This window comes from Eurosta solidaginis, chromosome 4 (assembly GCF_040869045.1).
Source record: "Eurosta solidaginis isolate ZX-2024a chromosome 4, ASM4086904v1, whole genome shotgun sequence".
NCBI classification, from domain to species: domain Eukaryota; kingdom Metazoa; phylum Arthropoda; class Insecta; order Diptera; family Tephritidae; genus Eurosta; species Eurosta solidaginis.
The window spans coordinates 70,187,002-70,203,126 of NC_090322.1; positions in this window are offsets into that span (position 1 = coordinate 70,187,002).

Sequence of the window (16,125 nt, forward strand, 5' to 3'; positions counted from 1 at the left end):
GCCCTTGCCCCTCCACACTTTTTCCTAATCTTTGTATTCACTCCTCCCTCCGTATTTTTCGCTTCATATATCTCCATCTTCGTCTCATTCTATCTCTTTCTCAGTCTCCTTCTCTCTTTTTTCTTCTCTCAAGTTTTTCTCATTCTTCTTTATATCTTATTGCCAGTCCCAGAGGGTGGTATGTATTTTTTTCCAGTCCCACTCCGAGTCTCAGTCTCAGTCACAGTCCTAATCCCAGTCCCAGTCCGTCTCTGGTCTACTTCCCGGAAAAAAGCATCGTAAATACTAATACAGGCAAATTTATATACCAAATGTCATGTTTTGGCCTATATCTCGAGGCCCTAGTCACCAATAGGTATGAAAACTACCCTGTAGTAAAGCACTCATCAACAGTTTTCATTTGATATCCATATTGTATGAACATTGTCTCAGGGTATTCGGGTCCACGTTTTGGCCTATATCTCGAGACCCAAGACACCCAGCGGTATAAAAAATCATCTGCAGTAAAGTACACATCAACAGCTTCAATTTGATATCCATAATGTAAAACCGCATCCTAGTATTACCCTGATCCACGTTTTGGCCTATATCTCGAGACCCTAGTCACCAATAGGTATGAAAACTACCCTGTACTAAAGCACTCATCAAGAGCTTTTATTTCCATATTGTATAAACATCTTCTAGGGGTGCACGGGTCCACGTTTTGGCCTATATCTCGAGACCCTAGTCACCCAGGGGTACGAAAAAAGTACTCATAAACAGCTTCCATTTGATATCGATATTGTACAAACACTTCCTATAGTAACCCGGGTCCATGTTTTGGCCTATATCTCGAGACCCTAGTCACCCGGTATCAAAGTACTCATTTCATAATAATCAATTTTCATAATAATCGGTCCAATAGTTTTTGATTTAATCGATGACGTACATACAAACATTCATTTTTATATTTATTTATTATTATTAAAAGCAATTTCAAATTTTTTTTTTCTTTATTGACAACAAAGTTTAAAATTATTACAATATTTCTCAAAAAAAGCGAAGTTGGGAAGTTTTTGCGAGAGAAAATAGCTTATTTCTATTTTACTCTATTTGGTATCAATTGTTATGAGAGGTTACAATGAAAGACAACAGTAAGGAAATAATAATAATTAAAATTTAATTAAAACTAAAATTCAGCTTAATAATTTAATATTATATGAGTATAATTAAAAATATAGTGTAGAACGTACTTTGCATCTAGATATTAAAGTCAAAATTTGTAAGAAGTAGCCGTTTGACCTCGAATTTAAAGTATTGCACATTTCTTGCATTTTTAACTACAACTGGAAGTTTAACACCATAATGTCTTAGTGATTTTGCACATCTTTCCGTTCGAAAGATACGTGGTTTCATATTTATTCTAACTCTAAGTATATATTCTGGGGTTGATTCTTCAGGAATGTCTAAATTATGCTTTATTAAGTTATTTTTAATTTTATAAAATAATATTAAAGTTTGAAGGATGGAGTTCTTGCGTACATCAAGCCTGTCTTGGTTTAGCATTTCACTTGCTGTCCTTAGCGGCAGATTTGAAATGTTCTTTATTATTTTATTTGAATTCTTTGTATTTCATTTGTTAGCTGTTCGGAACAAGTGTTCCAAATTGGATTTAAATAATTAATATGCGACATGACCAAGGCTTTGATCAGAAGCCACTTCTGTGTTTGTGGAATAAGTTTTCGATATCTGTTATGTGTCGAGTGAGACGCACAGAAGAATTGTTTGCTTACGACTTCACTTTATTAACTGACTCATTACTTCTTATAGACTAACAATGAGATGCGATTAATAACTAAGATAATTCTTAAGGTGAGTATATATAATTGGAGGTGAGTTATGTTTAGTTTGTCATTCACAATGATGATACCTTTTAATTACTTTTACGTTTTGATTTGATTTCTTATACTTATAGAAATAAAAATTAACATTTGATATTCGAATTCAAAAATATGTGTTTCATACATTCGGTTAAATGAAATATAACTTATTTTACACATACGCCATACCTGTGTATGACATAAATATTGTAACGAATTTACCTGCAAATCCTCTTATTTGCCCTTTTGCTAAGTTCGATCACTAAACTGTTGAAAAAATAACTCCAATATTGAATAATGGAAAAATGGCCTTTATTAAAGTACTTCACAATACTTTGCAACTAGCTTGCTTAACAACCAAACTGATTGATAGCTCAAATGAAACTCACTCTTCGCCTCTACTGTCGCGCCTTTTATACTTTTTGATTTCTCATTGCATACTTCCAGGCTTTTCCATTTCAGAACTTACTAATTAGTTTCAGCTACAAAATCGCCAGCCACAAGCGTGTGAATTGAGAGGGTACAATTGTGCTATGAAATGAATAGCCCTGATGTAGATACATAATGATTGAATTATTGATGTGAATTCCCGTCACTGCTTAGCATCGGCCTGGAGATGGCAGTACCCCTTAGTGTTGCTAATATTCGTAACAATATAAAAAAAGATTATTTAGAAACTTTCCCATCCTTATCTCTAGGTCTCAGTGTTCTAGTGTTTACATTATTTTTATGATTTTCGACTTCATTGTTCAGCGTATCTCTTTCCTCCCCATTTGTGATACTTTCATTTTCTTCGATGCTATTCTCTACTAAAGTGTTATGATTTTCACTAACTTCTAAATTATCATGTGAGCTTTGCAATGATTCGGCTGATGCACCCAGTGTATTTTCTATTGATTGCATTTGCGTATGGTTTGAACTATTAATTCCTACGCCTGGTCTCATTTGATCAGTGTGTCGCTTAATTACTCTGTTATTTGGTAATGTGCAATAATACGAACGTGGACCAATTTGATTCTTAACAACTGCAGCGGACCAAACCTCTTTGTTAAGATTAGAATAATCCCGTACAAAAACATGTTGACCTTTTTTGAAAGTAACAGAACGTTTAACCTTGTAGTTAACAATAGTTTTATTTTGTTTTTCACAAATTTACGCGAATGAGAGGAGGTTTAATAAGATCAAAACGAGTTCTAATAGATCTTCCAAGGAATGTGTTTTGCATTTCGATAGTTCATCAAAAATCTATTCACGACAACATCAAAAATTTCATTATTTTCAGAATTAAAATTTGCTAAGATTGATTTTTTTAGAGTTTTGACAAAGTTCTCGGCTTGTCCATTGGTAGATGGGTGACCTGGAGCTGTTAAAACATGATTTATTTTGTTTCGTTTTGTAAAGTCGTTAAAATCAATCGACACAAATTGTCTGCCGTTGTCACTTGCAATGGTGGTGGGAATGCCAAAACGACAGAAAAGTGCTCTTAGCTTGGTAATCACGAAGTTGGTTGTGATGTCCTTTGTTCTAAAAACTTCAACCCACTTCGAATAGGCGTCAATAATTATGAAAAGATAATGTCCTTTAATCGGACCAGCAAAATCCATGTGTAATCTTCGCCAATTAGAATCTGGTAATTGCCATGGTATAAGAGTACTCTTCTCTGGAGACGGTGAAAGTTTTTGGCAATGAATGCAGGATTTGATTCACTTTTCAATATCATTATCTATCTTGGGCCATCAAACAAACGACCTGGCCAATTTTGTCTTCACTATTCCTAAGTGAGAATCATGTAATGATTGGAGCACATATTTCCTAAGTTTTTGTGGAATTATTACTCTATAGCCCCACAGAATGCAGCCCTGGTCTACTGTAAGCTCAACCTCTTTGTTGGTGTACCCTTTAAAAATTTCATCCTTTAGTTCCCTCACTAAACCTTTTTGCATAGATTCCTGCACTTTGGATAGAATTGGGTCACGCCTTGTTTCACGAGCAATGTCTTTAAAATCAAGACTAAGAATATTGGATTTTTCAACTAGGTTGACGAAACTGCATTCATTATCAGATGTCTCTCGCACAGTCTGCTGTGGCGACAAATGATCCGCAGTATTCAATTGTCCTTTTACGTATTCTATTCTGTAGTTGAATCCCGACAGTACGAACTCCCATCTTTGTACTCTAGCAGCTGCAAGAACTGGTAAACCTTTATTTTCGTTAAATATTGAAATCAGTGGCTTATGATCTGTTTTCAATATAAAAAAAATTCCCAATAAATAATTTTTCAATTTTGTGACCGAAAAAACGCTCGCCAGTGCTTCTTTTTCAAGCGTGCTATAATTTTGTTCAGCTATTGATAAAGCTCTGGATAAGAAGGCAATTGGCTTTGAGTTGTCCGATAAGGAATGAGACAAAATACCGGATATTGCATTGTTAGATGCATCCGTTGTAAGTATGATCGGTATCTTTGGCATAAAGTGTACCAAAACTTGGTCTGACGTCACATCTTTTTTTATCGTTTCATAGGCCTCCTGGCAACTTTTAGACCAATGGAAAGTTACATTTTTTTGCAATAGTTTATATTAAGGGATCATCTTTTCAGCAAAATGGTTAATAAGCTTAGAGTAGTAGTTGACCATACCTATAAATGCCCTAAGCTCTGATACATTACTAGCGACAGGTGCATGTAATACCGGCTCTATTCTATCTTTATTTTTGCTAAGACCAAATTTGTTGATTGTAAAACCTAAATACGTAATTTTGGATTTGAAAAACTCACATTTGTTATTGTTCAACTTAAGCCCTGCTTCCATCAGTTTACACAGCACTGCCTTCAAGTTCCGAATGTGTTGTTGCATGTCTTTGCCTGACACGGTTATATCATCTTGATACACAACTACAAATCGAATGCTCTTTAGTAAATTTTCCATAGTTTTCTGGAATATGCCTGCTGCCGGTTTTATGCCGAAAGATAAGCGCGTCATTTTGAATGTGCCTATGTGCGTTGACCAAGTGCATAATTTTTGTGATTCTTCGTCAAGAATCAACTGATTATAAGCGTTGCACAAGTCCAATTTAGAAAAGATTTCACCACCCTGAAGTGATGCGAAAATTTCATCAATTATAGGTAGAGGATACTTAAAATCGGATAGATGTTTATTAATTGTGATAGATTCTGATCTCGCCATTTGGTTTCAGTATGGGAACAAGAGGAGTACCCCATTCCGCATGGTCAATTGGTACTAAAACTCCTGTCGCAACTAATTCGTTTAAGTTCTTCTCAATTTTGTTTTTCCATGCAAGAGGAACTGGACGTGGTTTGAAAAATATGGGCTTTGCGTCACTATCTACAGCTAAAGAAATTTTACTCAACTTATAAGCGCCCAGACCATTGTCAAAAACTTCAAAAAATTCATTTTTTAATTCCTCAGCGCTTGTGGAAGATCGATTAGGGTTACCGATAGAATTCACTTGCACTAGTTCAAAACTAAATTTTCTCAAAAAATTTCTGACAAGTAAAGCGGTATTATTGTTATTAGTAACTATTAATTTTACTTTCTTTTTGACACCATTGCATTCTTTCTTTTAATAGTATTCTCCTTGTACTTTAATTCGGTTGCCATTATAATCAATAAAAGGGCCATTATAAGGATTAAGTCTTACGTTCTTATTAATTTTATTTAAACAATGTCTAGAAACCAAACTACATGGTGAACCCGAATCGCATAATATGTCCATAGAAACTCCGCCTATTTTGACCGATACACTGTACATTTTAGCTGAATCATCACACTTGCTTTGGTTGATACTGTAAATAGAAAAATTATGCGAATTGTTAGTATTAAATTCGTCGCCTGAATTATCAGATTCTGATACGTAATTAACTACTTTTCCACTTGTTTTGCAAATTGATGCTAAGGCCCCGATTCTAGTGTGGTAACAACATTCTTCACCACGGTAACGAAATCATGTGGAAACTTGTACATCCTTTTGTTATTCTATCCACGAAAGTAGCCGGATAATTTGTTACCCACAAAAGTAGGTGGTTACATCGAAATAACCACACAACAGCTGTTGTTTAGAAAAAGGCAAAACTGAAAAATAAAGAATTGTAAGCGCAAATAAGTAAAGATAATAGTAAACAAGTGTTGCCTCTTGCTATATATTATATATTTGTTTACATTATGTACTTTCATAGAATAAATTACAATATAGCTATGTATGTAAAATCTTATGCATGTATGTACATATATACACATCGTCTCGTTTATTCGTTAACCTCGTATCTACGAGTGACACATTTTCGGTAAAGCCATGGCGGAACCATACAAGGTGGCAGCATGGTGACATACCTACAAACATAAATAAAAATTCCATGTACTTTGTGTTTGTAAATTCGATAGACGAATGTTAAAATCGTACTGCGCCGGAAGTTGATGTATCGAATCAAATAAAAAAGTTTATATTCAGCTGTCGCATGCTGTCACTTTGTATCGTTCCGCCATGGGTGAAGCGAAGAAAACCAACTTTTAAATTTCACCACAGACATTGGTGAGTTTTTCGGTGATGACAGCGTTACAACTTTGGCCAGAATTGCGAATAAAAGAACTGGTAACGATTTTCGGTTACATATGTGTCCAATTTTGCCGCACTTATGACATTTGCTATTCTTGTATCGACATTCGTTAGTTGTGTGATTTCGCCACACACAGTGATTGCAAGCCTTTGCGTATTTTGTTGCTGTATTGTGAGTTCCTTTCTTCTTTTTACGATCATGTTTGTTGTCTTGATTTGAAGTGTCAGAAGTAGAGCTTTTAGATTTGTTGTTACTCTTGCCACTTTTGGTGTAATTCACTTGCAAGTTGTGCTCATGCTTTGTCGATGACAGTTTCATCTCCATAATGAGAGCTTTTCGGAGTGCTTGGTCAATGCATATGTTCTCATCTTCTTCGCACATACGTTCAAATATTCCGCTGTGAAGACCCATTATGAAGCGATCCATTACGAAGGCTGACAAGTTGTCACCAAATTTGCATGTTAGCGCGAGTTTTTTTACTCGTGCATGCCATTGCGATACCGTTTCACCTTCAGCCTGTGTTGCTGAGTGAAAATTCTTACGCACGCGGAAAACAATGGACGGTGGAGTGTAATGAACTTTGAGTATGTCACTTACCTCCTTATACGTTTTTGATACCGGTGCACCTGGGCTGCAAAGGTTGTGCAAAACCTCATATGGTGTTGGGCCTATGGCTTTTAATAGAGTAGCCTTTTTTGCATTCTCTTCTGTGCAATTTATTTCCCCAAAATTAATTTCTAACTTTTCTTTCCACAATATCCATGATTCCGTTTGTGGAGAAAATTGCTCCACATTATTTGGATGGTATATCGTTACTGTATTTTGAGGTTCGTTGGGCATTATAGTGAAGTTTATGATACATTTCGTTCAGCTCTGTAATTACAGTTGCTGCACTATACACTATCAATTTCTTTTGTATGTACAAAAGAAGAGAAAAAAAATAAATTTTATTTTTCCTTTTTTCTTCGTCACCAATATGTTATGTACCGAGTGAGACGCACCGAAGAGTTGTTTGCTTACGACTTCAGTTTATTGACTGACTCATTACTTCTTATAGACTAAAGCCCCCATTACTGATACTTAGCATAGACTTGACTTGACTTGGCGTAAACTTGGCAACTTAGCCACGATTATACTCCACTTGGCGCATAAAATCTGGCATCATAATCAGCGTTGAAATTTATTTTTAAATAAATGTCAATTTGTATGAGAAAATGTCAAAATGAAATGGAAACAAACAAATGGCATCTCAAAATGTAAACGTCACTTAGAACTTGCATAGAAAATCAAAATTCAACAGACTTCTAAGTCAAGTTAAGTTTTGAGTAATCAGTAACATGCAATGTTCATTTAACAGAACTGTGACAGTTCGCAAGCCAAGTCTATGCTAAGTATCAGTAATGGAGCCTTAACAATGAGATTCGATTAATAACTAAGATAATTCTTAAGGTGAGTATATATAATTGGAGGTGAGTTATGTTTAGTTTGTCATTCACAATGACGATACCTAACAAATTCCGAGGTACTTTAAATTGTCGATTCTCGAAATAAAGCTGCCCCCCAGATAAGTTCCTTTCAAATCATTCAAACTGGGTATATTTTTATAATTGTTGAATATTATAAAGTTAGTTTTAGATAGATTAATTTTTAATAAATTATGCTGAAACCATTGTGAAATTAACTTAAATCTCTTTGCATATTAGCCAAGAGGTCATCGAGGCTATCAGTAGCATACAAAAAGGTCCCGTCATCGGCATAGAATTGCGGAATTCCATTCAAGTCAAGTTTAAATATGTTGTTTATATATACTTTAGATATGGTAAAATGGTTTTAATGAATATCGTGGGAAATTCTTACAGTGTGTGGTATGGAAATGACCTCTACACAACTTTTAAAATTTATAATGTCGCGACCGCTACGCTCTTAACATTTCTTTGCGCAAGTGGCCCAGCATCCGAACTATTGTAAAAAATCTTATTTATAGTGAGATTTGTTTCAAATTAATTATTTAAGCATCCTTTCAAAGAGAAGAATATAATATATGTATATAAAAACGTATAAAAAACCTGTTGGAAACTTTATAGCTCGACCAAAACGATTTAAAAAATTATAGCTAGATTTCGTAGCTGGTTTGAAATCGGGTTGTAGTTCCTTTTGTGAACCCAGATCTGAGATATAGAACAAAATGTGGACCACGATGATCCCAGACAGTTACTTCACAATATGCACCGAAAGAAAATAAGCTAGTACAATCAACAAATCAGGTTTGTTGTCGTTGAATTTAAAAAACTCAAAATTTTAAACGTTGTCCCGTATCGTATCTTCCGTGATCGAGATAGTAGTTTCGTAATATTGCTTTATTTGTTATCGTGTTATACGTAAACGAATAAGGAGAATCGTAATTTGGTATTGTGAGATCTGTGAACTTACTAAAAAGTTATCAAAGCCGAAAAATTTTAGTAGTGTGAACATTTTTTGTAAATATGATAGCTTTGTTAAAAAATATATACAGGAAATAAAGGAAGACCACTATAGCAAATCCTTCATTAATATTCGATGGGATATATCTATCATGACGACGTAAGTCCCATACGCATGACTCATGTCACCGGTTTATTGTTCACGCTATCAATATTTCTATTACATTTCGTTGTCAAATCTATTACACTCTGTCACAAATTACGTTACTATAGTGAACGTATGTGGCAATACCACTAATGCCGCTCATACGATCAGTAACGTAAACATGATACGGGCCCTGGTTTGAAATCAAAACCCAAATCAGTACACTCTCTGCTATGAAAATTTACTAAGTTTGATTTTTAAACCAAATTAGTTTTCGTCATATATGAAGTCCAAAAAAAGTTTTGAATTTAGGCTTAAAGTTTTAGCCGTGTTAAGAAGAGCTAAATTGCGCATACGGTCAGTGATGCGCGTCCGTTGATATCGCTCTCGACCATATCGCCCACACGAACAATAAACGGCATAGACCGTCTTAAATAAGTAAAAAATTGAGAAAAGTGCCAAACGTCGTCGCGCCTATGTCTATGAAAAGATATCTGTGTATTTGGTCAACCTCAAAATGCATTTTAGATCTACGCCCTTATTAATTTTCTTTTATACCCTGCAGCGAATCACTATAGTTGTGAACTAGCGCAGAACGATTGCGTTAAGAGACAGTACTAGTTCTAGTTCTGTCGCCTCGTAGGGCTTCCAATTGCGGTATTTTCGGACGCGTTCTTATCTTATCCTGTAGCTGGTGGTTCTGAAAAAGTTTTCTTTTTGTAGCATCGAATATGGGAAACAAAGATGCAAAGCGACAGATTCGTATTACAAATTTAAGGTCTATCTCCAAACTGCTGTCAATCGGGATTTAGGGATTGGGATTGGCTTTTTCCGTCTAACTCTGCCCTTGCCCCTCCACACTTTTTCCTAATCTTTGTATTCACTCCTCCCTCCGTATTTTTCGCTTCATATATCTCCATCTTCGTCTCATTCTATCTCTTTCTCAGTCTCCTTCTCTCTTTTTTCTTCTCTCAAGTTTTTCTCATTCTTCTTTATATCTTATTGCCAGTCCCAGAGGGTGGTATGTATTTTTTTCCAGTCCCACTCCGAGTCTCAGTCTCAGTCACAGTCCTAATCCCAGTCCCAGTCCGTCTCTGGTCTACTTCCCGGAAAAAAGCATCGTAAATACTAATACAGGCAAATTTATATACCAAATGTCATGTTTTGGCCTATATCTCGAGGCCCTAGTCACCAATAGGTATGAAAACTACCCTGTAGTAAAGCACTCATCAACAGTTTTCATTTGATATCCATATTGTATGAACATTGTCTCAGGGTATTCGGGTCCACGTTTTGGCCTATATCTCGAGACCCAAGACACCCAGCGGTATAAAAAATCATCTGCAGTAAAGTACACATCAACAGCTTCAATTTGATATCCATAATGTAAAACCGCATCCTAGTATTACCCTGATCCACGTTTTGGCCTATATCTCGAGACCCTAGTCACCAATAGGTATGAAAACTACCCTGTACTAAAGCACTCATCAAGAGCTTTTATTTCCATATTGTATAAACATCTTCTAGGGGTGCACGGGTCCACGTTTTGGCCTATATGTCGAGACCCTAGTCACCCAGGGGTACGAAAAAAGTACTCATAAACAGCTTCCATTTGATATCGATATTGTACAAACACTTCCTATAGTAACCCGGGTCCATGTTTTGGCCTATATCTCGAGACCCTAGTCACCCGGTATCAAAGTACTCATTTCATAATAATCAATTTTCATAATAATCGGTCCAATAGTTTTTGATTTAATCGATGACGTACATACAAACATTCATTTTTATATTTATTTATTATTATTAAAAGCAATTTCAAATTTTTTTTTTCTTTATTGACAACAAAGTTTAAAATTATTACAATATTTCTCAAAAAAAGCGAAGTTGGGAAGTTTTTGCGAGAGAAAATAGCTTATTTCTATTTTACTCTATTTGGTATCAATTGTTATGAGAGGTTACAATGAAAGACAACAGTAAGGAAATAATAATAATTAAAATTTAATTAAAACTAAAATTCAGCTTAATAATTTAATATTATATGAGTATAATTAAAAATATAGTGTAGAACGTACTTTGCATCTAGATATTAAAGTCAAAATTTGTAAGAAGTAGCCGTTTGACCTCGAATTTAAAGTATTGCACATTTCTTGCATTTTTAACTACAACTGGAAGTTTAACACCATAATGTCTTAGTGATTTTGCACATCTTTCCGTTCGAAAGATACGTGGTTTCATATTTATTCTAACTCTAAGTATATATTCTGGGGTTGATTCTTCTGGAATGTCTAAATTATGCTTTATTAAGTTATTTTTAATTTTATAAAATAATATTAAAGTTTGAAGGATGGAGTTCTTGCGTACATCAAGCCTGTCTTGGTTTAGCATTTCACTTGCTGTCCTTAGCGGCAGATTTGAAATGTTCTTTATTATTTTATTTGAATTCTTTGTATTTCATTTGTTAGCTGTTCGGAACAAGTGTTCCAAATTGGATTTAAATAATTAATATGCGACATGACCAAGGCTTTGATCAGAAGCCACTTCTGTGTTAGTGGAATAAGTTTTCGATATCTGTTATGTGTCGAGTGAGACGCACAGAAGAATTGTTTGCTTACGACTTCACTTTATTAACTGACTCATTACTTCTTATAGACTAACAATGAGATGCGATTAATAACTAAGATAATTCTTAAGGTGAGTATATATAATTGGAGGTGAGTTATGTTTAGTTTGTCATTCACAATGATGATACCTTTTAATTAATTTTACGTTTTGATTTGATTTCTTATACTTATAGAAATAAAAATTAACATTTGATATTCGAATTCAAAAATATGTGTTTCATACATTCGGTTAAATGAAATATAACTTATTTTACATATACGCCATACCTGTGTATGATATAAATATTGTAACGAATTTACCTGCAAATCCTCTTATTTGCCCTTTTGCTAAGTTCGATCACTAAACTGTTGAAAAAATAACTCCAATATTGAATAATGGAAAAATGGCCTTTATTAAAGTACTTCACAATACTTTGCAACTAGCTTGCTTAACAACCAAACTGATTGATAGCTCAAATGAAACTCACTCTTCGCCTCTACTGTCGCGCCTTTTATACTTTTTGATTTCTCATTGCATACTTCCAGGCTTTTCCATTCCAGAACTTACTAGTTAGTTTCAGCTACAAAATCGCCAGCCACAACTACGTTTATAACTTCTCATTTGAGTAATACTTGCACAAATTATTGCCCTCTCTTGTGACAACTGAGATAAGATATATGCATGTGTTTGTGCATTGCTTCTCCGCTGCTCGTATACTTACATATGTGTAGACGCAATTATTGATTCGGTTATGTAAATCAGGGCTATTCAAAACTGAAATTGCACCTGTATTAGTGAGAGCGCAATCGTAGCGATGATCGTGCGGTTGAATTGATTTTTCATTTAGTCGCTTACCAGCAAGCAACGAGCTAACAACAAGCATATGTATCGCGCATAATTTTTCATACATATTTTGATACCGATCAGCCGATACCCACCACCGATGTTGCTACGCCAAGTGCCAAGCGACGACTAACTCAATTAACGACGACAGAGCGAATCATATGCGTGTGAATTGAGAGGGTACAATTGTGCTATGAAATGAATAGCCCTGATATAGATACTTAATGATTGAATTATTGATGTGAATTCACGTCACTGCTTAGCATCGGCCTGGAGATGGCAGTACCCCTTAATGTTGCTAATATTCGTAACAATATAAAAAAAGATTATTTAGAAACTTTCCCATCCTTATCTCTAGGTCTCAGTGTTCTAGTGTTTACATTATTTTTATGATTTTCGACTTCATTGTTCAGCGTATCTCTTTTCTCCCCATTTGTGATACTTTCATTTTCTTCGATGCTATTCTCTACTAAAGTGTTATGATTTTCACTAACTTCTAAATTATCATGTGAGCTTTGCAATGATTCGGCTGATGCACCCAGTGTATTTTCTATTAATTGCATTTGCGTATGGTTTGAACTATTAATTCTTACGCCTGGTCTCATTTGATCAGTGTGTCGCTTAATTACTCTGTTATTTGGTAATGTGCAATAATACGAACGTGGACCAATTTGATTCTTAACAACTGCAGCGGACCAAACCTCTTTGTTAAGATTAGAATAATCCCGTACAAAAACATGTTGACCTTTTTTGAAAGTAACAGAACGTTTAACCTTGTAGTTAACAATAGTTTTATTTTGTTTTTCACAAATTTAACGCGAATGAGAGGAGGTTTAATAAGATCAAAACGAGTTCTAATAGATCTTCCAAGGAATGTGTTTTGCATTTCGATAGTTCATCAAAAATCTATTCACGACAACATCAAAAATTTCATTATTTTCAGAATTAAAATTTGCTAAGATTGATTTATTTAGAGTTTTGACAAAGTTCTCGGCTTGTCCATTGGTAGATGGGTGACCTGGAGCTGTTAAAACATGATTTATTTTGTTTCGTTTTGTAAAGTCGTTAAAATCAATCGACACAAATTGTCTGCCGTTGTCACTTGCAATGGTGGTGGGAATGCCAAAACGACAGAAAAGTTCTCTTAGCTTGGTAATCACGAAGTTGGTTGTGATGTCCTTTGTTCTAAAAACTTCAACCCACTTCGAATAGGCGTCAATAATTATGAAAAGATAATGTCCTTTAATCGGACCAGCAAAATCCATGTGTAATCTTCGCCAATTAGAATCTGGTAATTGCCATGGTATAAGAGTACTCTTCTCTGGAGACGGTGAAAGTTTTTGGCAACGAATGCAGGATTTGATTCACTTTTCAATATCATTATCTATCTTGGGCCATCAAACAAACGACCTGGCCAATTTTGTCTTCACTATTCCTAAGTGAGAATCATGTAATGATTGGAGCACATATTTCCTAAGTTTTTGTGGAATTATTACTCTATAGCCCCACAGAATGCAGCCCTGGTCTACTGTAAGCTCAACCTCTTTGTTGGTGTACCCTTTAAAAATTTCATCCTTTAGTTCCCTCACTAAACCTTTTTGCATAGATTCCTGCACTTTGGATAGAATTGGGTAACGCCTTGTTTCACGAGCAATGTCTTTAAAATCAAGACTAAGAATATTGGATTTTTCAACTAGGTTGACGAAACTGCATTCATTATCAGATGTCTCTCGCACAGTCTGCTGTGGCGACAAATGATCCGCAGTATTCAATTGTCCTTTTACGTATTCTATTCTGTAGTTGAATCCCGACAGTACGAACTCCCATCTTTGTACTCTAGCAGCTGCAAGAACTGGTAAACCTTTATTTTCGTTAAATATTGAAATCAGTGGCTTATGATCTGTTTTCAATATAAAAAAAATTCCCAATAAATAATTTTTCAATTTTGTGACCGAAAAAACGATCGTCAGTGCTTCTTTTTCAAGCGTGCTATAATTTTGTTCAGCTATTGATAAAGCTCTGGATAAGAAGGCAATTGGCTTTGAGTTGTCCGATAAGGAATGAGACAAAATACCGGATATTGCATTGTTAGATGCATCCGTTGTAAGTATGATCGGTATCTTTGGCATAAAGTGTACCAAAACTTGGTCTGACGTCACATCTTTTTTTATCGTTTCATAGGCCTCCTGGCAACTTTTAGACCAATGGAAAGTTACATTTTTTTGCAATAGTTTATATTAAGGGATCATCTTTTCAGCAAAATGGTTAATAAGCTTAGAGTAGTAGTTGACCATACCTATAAATGCCCTAAGCTCTGATACATTACTAGCGACAGGTGCATGTAATACCGGCTCTATTCTATCTTTATTTTTGCTAAGACCAAATTTGTTGATTGTAAAACCTAAATACGTAATTTTGGATTTGAAAAACTCACATTTGTTATTGTTCAACTTAAGCCCTGCTTCCATCAGTTTACACAGCACTGCCTTCAAGTTCCGATTGTGTTGTTGCATGTCTTTGCCTGACACGGTTATATCATCTTGATACACAACTACAAATCGAATGCTCTTTAGTAAATTTTCCGTAGTTTTCTGGAATATGCCTGCTGCCGGTTTTATGCCGAAAGATAAGCGCGTTATTTTGAATGTGCCTATGTGCGTTGACCAAGTGCATAATTTTTGTGATTCTTCGTCAAGAATCAACTGATTATAAGCGTTGCACAAGTCCAATTTAGAAAAGATTTCACCACCCTGAAGTGATGCGAAAATTTCATCAATTATAGGTAGAGGATACTTAAAATCGGATAGATGTTTATTAATTGTGATAGATTCTGATCTCGCCATTTGGTTTCAGTATGGGAACAAGAGGAGTACCCCATTCCGCATGGTCAATTGGTACTAAAACTCCTGTCGCAACTAATTCGTTTAAGTTCTTCTCAATTTTGTTTTTCCATGCAAGAGGAACTGGACGTGGTTTGAAAAATATGGGCTTTGCGTCACTATCTACAGCTAAAGAAATTTTACTCAACTTATAAGCGCCCAGACCATTGTCAAAAACTTCAAAAAATTCATTTTTTAATTCCTCAGCGCTTGTGGAAGATCGATTAGGGGTACCGATAGAATTCACTTGCACTAGTTCAAAACTAAATTTTCTCAAAACATTTCTGACAAGTAAAGCGGTATTATTGTTATTAGTAACTATTAATTTTACTTTCTTTTTGACACCATTGCATTCTTTCTTTTAATAGTATTCTCCTTGTACTTTAATTCGGTTGCCATTATAATCAATAAAAGGGCCATTATAAGGATTAAGTCTTACGTTCTTATTAATTTTATTTAAACAATGTCTAGAAACCAAACTACATGGTGAACCCGAATCGCATAATATGTCCATAGAAACTCCGCCTATTTTGACCGATACACTGTACATTTTAGCTGAATCATCACACTTGCTTTGGTTGATACTGTAAATAGAACAAGTAAGGAAGGCTAAGTTCGGGTGTAACCGAACATTACATACTCAGTTGAGAGCTATGGAGACAAAATAAGGAAATCACCATGTAGGAAAATGAACCTAGGGTAACCCTGGAATGTGGTTGTATGACATGTGTATCAAATGGAAGGTATTAAAGAGTATTTTAAGAGAGAGTAGGCCATAGTTCTATGGATGGACGCCATTTAGGGA